Source organism: Pipistrellus kuhlii, unplaced genomic scaffold (genome assembly GCF_014108245.1).
Source record: "Pipistrellus kuhlii isolate mPipKuh1 unplaced genomic scaffold, mPipKuh1.p scaffold_m20_p_10, whole genome shotgun sequence".
Lineage (NCBI taxonomy): Eukaryota > Metazoa > Chordata > Mammalia > Chiroptera > Vespertilionidae > Pipistrellus > Pipistrellus kuhlii.
In genome coordinates this window covers 3348099-3356411 of record NW_023425405.1, presented here as the reverse complement: position 1 = coordinate 3356411, position 8313 = coordinate 3348099, and the positions used below count along the sequence as shown (strand labels likewise).

The following is an 8313-nucleotide window of genomic DNA, read 5'->3' as shown; positions in this document are numbered from 1 at the left end:
TATAGATATAGATATAGATATAGATATAGATATAGATATAGATATAGATATAGATATAGATGTATGTATATATGTGTGAATATATATAGATATAGATATAGACATATATGAATGTATGTGCATGTGACACACACACACATATATATATATTGTGTATATATATATATATTGTGTGTATATATATATATATATATATATATATATTTTTTTTTTTTTTTAAGAGACTTTTCCAGAGTCCAATGGGAAAAGCACCATAAAGGCAAAACCTTTCTGACCGGTTCTCTTTTTTTTTTTTTTTTTAATTAATTAATTAATTTATTTTTACATATTTTAATGATATTTTTTTTTTGCCCCCCTCCCTCCCTCCCCCATATCCCCTTCCTCCCCATAGTTTTATGTCCATTGGTTGTACTTATATGCATGTATACAAGTCCTTTGGTTGATCTATTATCTCCCCCAGATCCTCCTCTCCTCCCCGCTGTAATTTGACAATCTGCTTGTTGCTTTACTGTCTCTATATCTATCTTTTGGTTCATCAGTTTATAATGCTCTTTATTATCCACAAATGAGTGAGGTCATGTGGTGTTTCTCTTTCATTGATTGGCTTATTTCACTCAGCATGATGTTCTCCAATTCCATCCAGGTTGCTGCAAATGATGAGAATTCCTTCTTCTTTATGGCAGCATAGTATTCCATTGTGTAGATGTACCATAGTTTTTGGATCCAATCATCTGCTGACGGGCACCTAGGCTGTTTCCAAATTCTGGCTATTGTAGATTGTGCTGCTATGAACATAGGGGTGCATATATCCTTTCTGATTGGTGTTTCTAGTTTCTTGGAATATATTCCTAGGAGTGGGATTACTGGGTCAAATGGGAGTTCCATTTTCAGTTTTTTGAGGAAACTCCACACTGTTCTCCACAGTGGTTGCACCAGTCTGCATTCCCACCAGCAGTGCACAAGGGTTCCTTTTTCTCCGCAACCTCGCCAACACTTGTCGTTTGTCGATTTGTTGATGTTGGCCATTCTGACAGGTGTGAGATGGTACCGCATTGTTGTTTTGATTTGCATCTCTCGTATAATTAGTGACTTTGAGCATGTTTTCATGTGCCTTTTGGCCTTCCTTCTGTCTTCTTTTGAAAATATTCTATTTAGGTCCCTTGCCCATTTCTTGATTGGATCATTCATCTTCCTTTTATTTAGTTGTATCAGCTGTCTGTAGATGTTAGAGATTAAACCTTTATCAGTGGTGTTATTTGCAAATATGTTCTCCCACACCGTGGGCTTTCTTGTTGTTTTGTTGATGGTTTCTTTTGCTGTAAAAAAGCTTTTTATTTTGATGTAGTCCCATTTGTTTATTTTCTCTTTAGCTTCCATTGCCCTAGGGGCAGTATCAGTGAAGAAGTTCTTTTGGCATACGTCTGAGATTTTGCTGCCTGAGGATGCTTCTAGTATTTTTATGGTTTCCCGTCTGATGTTTAAGTCCTGTATCCATTTTGAGTTTATTTTTGTGTATGGTGTAAGTTGGTGATCTAGTTTCATTCTTTTGCATGTGTCTACCCAATTTTCCCAACACCATTTATTGAAGAAACTGTCTTGACTCCATTGTATATTCGTGCCTCCTTTGTCAAATATTAATTGAGCATATTGATTTGGGTTGATATCTGGGTTCTCGATTCTATTCCATTGATCTATATGTCTGTTCTTGTGCCAGTACCAGGCTGTTTTGAGAACAGTGGCTTTGTAATACAGTTTGAAGTCCGGTATTGAGATCCCTCCTACTTTACCCTTCTTTCTCAGGATTGCTGTGGCTATTCGGGGTCTTTTATTGTTCCAAATGAACTGTTGGAGAGTTCTTTCTATCTGACAGGTTCTCTTAAATTCCATCTCCGTTTCCTTCCTGACTCTTCTCTTAGCATTACATCTCTTTACCTGTGCTGCTACCATCTTTTTTTAGGAAATCCCCAGTTACCTTCGGGCATTGATCGTGCTGCAATGTCAGTCAGCCTTTCCTCTCTACAGCCCTCAGTTTTCCTCATCTAAATCCTTTGGTCTCATCTAGCCCCTCACAAACTTTAATATGCTTAATTACCCAAAATCCTATGGAAATGCAGATTCTGGTTCATTAGGTCATGGGTGGGGCTTGAGAGTTAGCATTTCTAACAAGCCCAGATAATGCTCATCCTGCTGATCTGCCACCCCAGTTTGGATAGGAAAGTTCTCACGTGCTAGGCAAGGGATTCATCAGGACAAAAAGGGAATGCTAATGACATCATTATCACAAAGTGGAATCTGATGATGTGATTAACACTTAAAGTGGAATCAGAGCTGGGCTGGGGCTCTGCACATCAAATACCCTTTGTGGCCTTCCACTGCTGTGAGCTGTAAACTTCAGGGCTGTGTTGTGGCATTAAGGGGCTATAGGCATGGTGCCTCTATGGATTCTTATGGATTCTTTCCTCCATAAAAAATATAAGTAATTATGTTTTACAATTATTTTGGTACAAAGATGAGTATAATCCAAACTGAATTCATTATTATTATTAAAAAAATAGTTTTTCTTCTGATTTCAAAAGAAACAAAAATTAAAACACTTCCACTGTATCATGGGCCTTAAGTACTGTATCTATTATCCTATATAATAATAACCTAATATGCTAATTGTCCGATTGTTCAGTCGACAGTGCAACTAATCAAAGTGTAATATGCTAATGATATGCTAAGGCTGCTCAACTGCTCGCTATAACGTGCCCTGATGACCAGGGGGCAGACAGTCAATTAGGTTAGCTTACTGCTGGGTCTAGCAGATCGGGACTGAGCTAGATGGTCCAGACATGGCCTGGAGCCCTCCGGCAGTCCCTCCTTGGGTGCCCAACATTCTATGTCCCTCCCAGGCCTTGATCATACATGGGTGGGGTCCCTCAGCCTGGCCGGTACCCTCTTGCAATCCAGGATCCCTCAGGGAATGTCAGAGCTGGTTTCAGCCTGATCCCACAGGCCAAGCCAAGAGATCCCACTGGTGCATGAATCCGTGCACCAGGCCTCTAGTGTCTAATAAATAAGTTAACCTTAGTGGGTCTGATACCAAACCAAAGTCTGTGTGCCTGATGCTTTGTACTCAAAACATCTGAGTTTGGAGTAAGGAAAGGTTTATTGATCAAAAAGTTGACAATTGAGAAGACAGGAGATGTAATGGTACCTCAAATCTATCTTACTTGCAGGACTAGGCTAAGGGGTTGTAAGTGGTAAAGGGGAACATGGAGCTCCGTTGCCTAGCTCTCTGTAGCGATGGCAGTGGTTTCAGTGCCTGGCATTTCGAGAAAAGGCCTCACGTGGATAATCGCAGGGGTCCCATGTTGAGAATTTTGGTCTCGATTCAGAGAAGAGAAGAAGCCAGTGGTAGCTGAGATAGTAGAGGAGGCGAAGAGAGAACCTATCCTGGTGTGTCCTCCCTTACGAAGCAGAACATACATTCCACCTGAAGATCTCTAGAGTCCTTTGGAATGTAGCATCAAAGACATTTTTGGCTCATCTGCTCCTAGCAATTGGCAGGACATTTCCCTGGAAGATGGTCATAGGAAGTTCAGTTTCTTGTCACATTTAGCTGATGTCTTGGGCCATGCCATGCCTAACTCCAGGCTCTATGAGATGTGCAGGGCCAGGGATGTTCTTGAGTTCTATAATGTGCCTGTTCAAGATAGATCTACATTTGGTGAACTTGTGGCTAGTAATCTGCTCCCAATGTAAAAATCACTTGGAGCAACTGAGCAATTCAGAAGAGGAATTGAAATTATTGTAAGCATTCTCTTCCTCTCTCCCTCCGACCCCCCCCCCCCCCCCCCCCCCCCCCCCCCCAATAAGGAGGCTACCTATCCAGACCTTTTGATAGTTTGGAATACTATCAGAACTGTTCTCATAAGCCATTCCACCCGCCCCCCCGCTGTGGAAGAATGCATTATTTTTTCTCATAACATTAACTGACAATGAGATTTTCTTTTTTTTTTCACTTTTGCTGAAACTTTAAAAAATACAATCAGGTCATTAATCATTTAAGAAAAATTTCTTCTCCAGACACTCATTAAACTTGGGTCTAAAATATAAGGCTATGGTGTGTTCAGAAGTGGCTGTATTCTTCATAGGCAAGAAAATGTTTTAATTCTATCAGTACTCTTAAATCTAAGGTAGTATTATATGCAGTATATATACAATTGAGGAAACAGATTGGATATGTATAAAAGAAACATAAAAGTCTGTGGGGGATATTATAGAAATATGTTTCCCTGTTTAGCTTACTGAACAATTATAAATAGTAGAGAATGATTACGTTCATCCTGAAGTAATCTCTGTTGAAATTAAAGTAGATTTCTTGAATTGTGTTTTTAATTTTTTTAGAGGTGAAATTTGTTTTTCTGCCTTGCCATTTCCTTGGTGTAAGTATTATAAATGAGAGAAAATATGTGCCAATTATTAAGTGCTGTGACTTTTTCTGTAACAAATATACCAGATTCTATAAAAAGAAAAAGAAAAAGGGGAACATGTATGCAGAAGTGCTGGTGGGGCAGGCTTTAATTGAAGGACTTCTGAACTTGGCCATTTATGATAAAGGGGCATCAACACCGAATCTTTCTGGAAAATGGACGCTTGGCTTCTGTGAAGGTCCCAGTGCTCAAGTTCTGGTTATGGTCTGTTCCTTCAGTTCCACTGGGGGGTGAGCAGGGGTGAGACTTTGGTTCCAGGTACAGCTGGAGGCCAAGTTCTCTCCTCTGCGCATGCTCCTGCTGCTTGACCCGTGGTCCTGGGCTGCGGTTCCTGGGAAACAATGGTCACCCCGTCAAACAGCGCGAAACTGTTCTGAGCTGGCTCTGCAGTCACAGGACTTTTAGACCAACCAGACACATCTGTCATGAGAAAGAGCTTCTCCAAGATGGAGCTTTCTAAATTCCTAAGAAAGATAAAAGATATTTTAAGCTATATATATATATATATATATATATATATATATATATATATATATATATATATTATTGACTCCAGAGAAAGGAAGGGAGAGAGAGAGAGAGTTAAAGCATCCATAATGAGAGAGAATCATCAATTGGCTGCCTCCTCCCAGGGATCAGGCTTGGCCAGCCCTTTCATGCCTCTGTACTTCCCTTCAGTCTCCATGGTTCTCCAGTTTCTGTCCTGGGCCATCAGGGTTCTCTCCAGCTAGTCTTCAGTTGGATATTCAGGATGATTTTTCTATTACAGTTGTAATTCTAGTTTGGTTCTGGTAGAATGTTAGGGTAGCTTTCTCTTAATCTAGTGTCATCTTGGAATTCAGATAAAGACATTTAACAGACTTAAGTTTGCAAAGCATCTCTCTTTCTGTGGCACTACATTGATAGCAACACAGAAATTAATTAAATTTGTTCATTCCCCTCTCTGCTTCTTTCCAAATTGTGTGCTCATTTGGATTTGTCATGAATTAAAGATAAGGGCATAATATTAAAAATATTTTTTATTGATTTTAGAGAGGATGGGAGGAGAGAGAGAGAGAGAAAGAGAGAGAGAGAGAGAGAGAGAGAGAGAGAGAGAGAGAGAGAGAGAGAGAGAGAAACATCAATTAAAAGAAAGAATCATTGATTGGCTGCTGCCTGCATATCCCCTACTGGGGATTGAGCCCACAACCTGGGCATGTACCTGTGACCTCCTGGTTTAACCACTTATCAACACTGGCTGGGCTAGGGTATAATATTTTAATGGCTGTTCCATTAGTTACAAAAAGAGGAGTTTTGAGATTCTTACTGCAGGAGGAACTTAATTACATTTATAGTCAAGGACCTGTAGTCCTGGTCCATTTTCATCTCCAGGAGTTTTGTTCTTACAGTTACAATAATATAAACAGATGCAGTGTGGCCTCTGTGGTTGAAGGGAGGTTGGCAACCTAACTACCCAATTTCTCCTCCATCCTTCCCTGGAGGCTCAGAACACCTCAGAAATATGAGGGACTCATTTGGAGCCCCCAATTGAACCCACAGTCCCCACCACACTTTACATATGAGAAACCAGAAGTCCAGAGAGTGTGACTGTGTCTTTAAAAAATAAATAAATAAATTTTCATCCTGGCCAGTGTGAATCAGTTGTAGAGGGTTGGCCCATACACCAAAGGGTCTTGGGTTTGATTCTCAGTCAAGGGCACATATATCTGGGTTGCAGGTTTGTTCCCTGGCCCTGGTCAGGGCGAGTGTGGGAGGCAACCAACTGATGTGTCTCTCTCATTGATGTTTCTCTCTCTCTCTCTCCACTCGTTCCCTCCCACTCTTTCTAGAAATCAATGGGAAAAATACCCTTGGGTGAGGATAACCAAAATAAAAATAAGTATAAATTTACACATGTTTCTAGATATTACAACTAGCCTGCTTATTCTAGAATTAAAATAGAATTAGCCAGCTGATTAGCGCCAAGACTTGCCTTCCTTTCAGACAGAATGGCTGGCCGCTTTGTTACTCTGAATGCTTTTGATCCCAGAACCACACCCTGATTTCCTGGGAAAATAGAAAGGTTGGAATGGAATTGTCCAGGCAAACAATGTCCTGCTACCCAGGAAGAGATAATAATAATACTTAGATACTTAGAAGAAGCAGGGTCAGGCCTGGTTCTATGCACTTTTCTTGGCAGGGAGAGGAGGTGGGTGACATCTTATATGTACTGAAGGCACAGAGAGTGCCAGGACCTTGTCTATGTACTGGTTATTCCGTTGTGGAGTCAGGCATGAGCCCAGGCAGTCTGCCTCGGGGGCCTGACTCTGAGTCCCTCTGTTATGGGAACAGTCTTGAAAGTTCCCATCCCAGTAGTGACATTATCTGCTCTTGAAAAAAATCCTTTTCTCTTTCTTTTTCACTTAGCTTCCGCTGCCTCTTCAAGGAACTGAGTAACTTTTCAACATCCTTCCTGGTCTACTGATACTCTTCACCTTACTCTTTCCAAATCCACCTGCAGACAAAAATTTCAGATCTTGATCCTAATTATTCCTCACTTTTGTGCTCCTGGGAAACTATTGTGATATACCGTATTTTTCGGACCATAAGACGCTCCGGACCATAAGACGCACCAGTTTTTAGAGAAGGGAAATGAAGAAAAAAAGATTCTGAAACAAATAGTGTCCTAAAATATTTTATGTGCATTAAAACCCAACATCACAGTCATAAACACATGTAATCAACCCTGTAAAGTAAACAGCAGCATTTAGAACCATTTTAGAGCCGGGCAAGCACACAGAGACCACACAGAGCCGGGCAAGTAAAAAAACTTTTTTTTAAAAGTATATGTGTAGGCTATATTTGGACCATAAGACGCAGGGACCTTTTCCCCCCACTTCTGGGGGAAAAAAGTGCGTCTTATGGTCCGAAAAATACGGTAGATCGGTCTTGGGAGCTCAGGGTGGAGTTCCTGGGGGCTGCTGTGGAGTCAGAGGCAGAGCCGTGGTAAGCTACCTCTGGTCCTCAGAGCCCTTGCTGCCTGTCACCCCACGCCCTCATGCCTGGAGGCTATGTCTGCATCTCAGTACTAAGCCCCCCAACCTGGCCAAATCCAGCTGCAGCCCTGCCCAGATCCGCAGGTATCTAGAAACCTACCGGTGCAATACACAGAGCTCCTGTCACCACTGAGGTGGATGCTTTCCCATCTCTGGGAAGCAGATGAGTGTTCAGACAGAAGATAATGCTGGTCACATCATTAACTCGGAAACGCTGAGTAGGTGAATTAATTAATCTGTGTCTCGGTTTTCTTATTAATAAATTTCAAATAATTATAGTACCCACCTCGTTGAGTTTCTGTGAAGAATGAATGAGATAATGCACATAAAGCTTTTAAAACAGTGTTGGTTCATAGTGAAGAATTAGTAAACAGTAGCATTTATTATGATGAGAGAATTGGCCACGGGGCAGAAAAAAAAGTGACCTCCTGTTATCATTTGAGCATATATTTTTAAAATACATTTTTATTGATTTCAGAGAAGAAGGGGGAGGGAGAGAGAAATGTCAATGATGAGAGAGAATCACAGCTTCCACTGGGGATCTAGCCTATAGCCCCGGCATGAGCCCTGACCAGGAATTATAAGTCAATGCTCAACCACTGAGCCACACTGGCTGGGCTATTTGAGCACATTTTAAGTCGAGAATTCTAGACGTTATCTTTCACTACCTTAGTGGAACCCATTCTATTGTATAATTAAAGGAACACAGGTATCTCAGATTCAGAATAAAAGCCCTTGTCCAAATATGTCCCTTACAGTTGGGTGAGGACAAAGCAGAGGCTCAATTTGAAATATTAGCT

General features: G+C 41.0%; 1 pseudogene; it reads left to right on the top strand.

The window, feature by feature from the left end:
- The first annotated feature begins 3273 nt into the window (after positions 1-3273).
- On the top strand, positions 3274-3782 carry LOC118711748 (annotated as a pseudogene).
- Positions 3783-8313: the final 4531 nt, after the last annotated feature.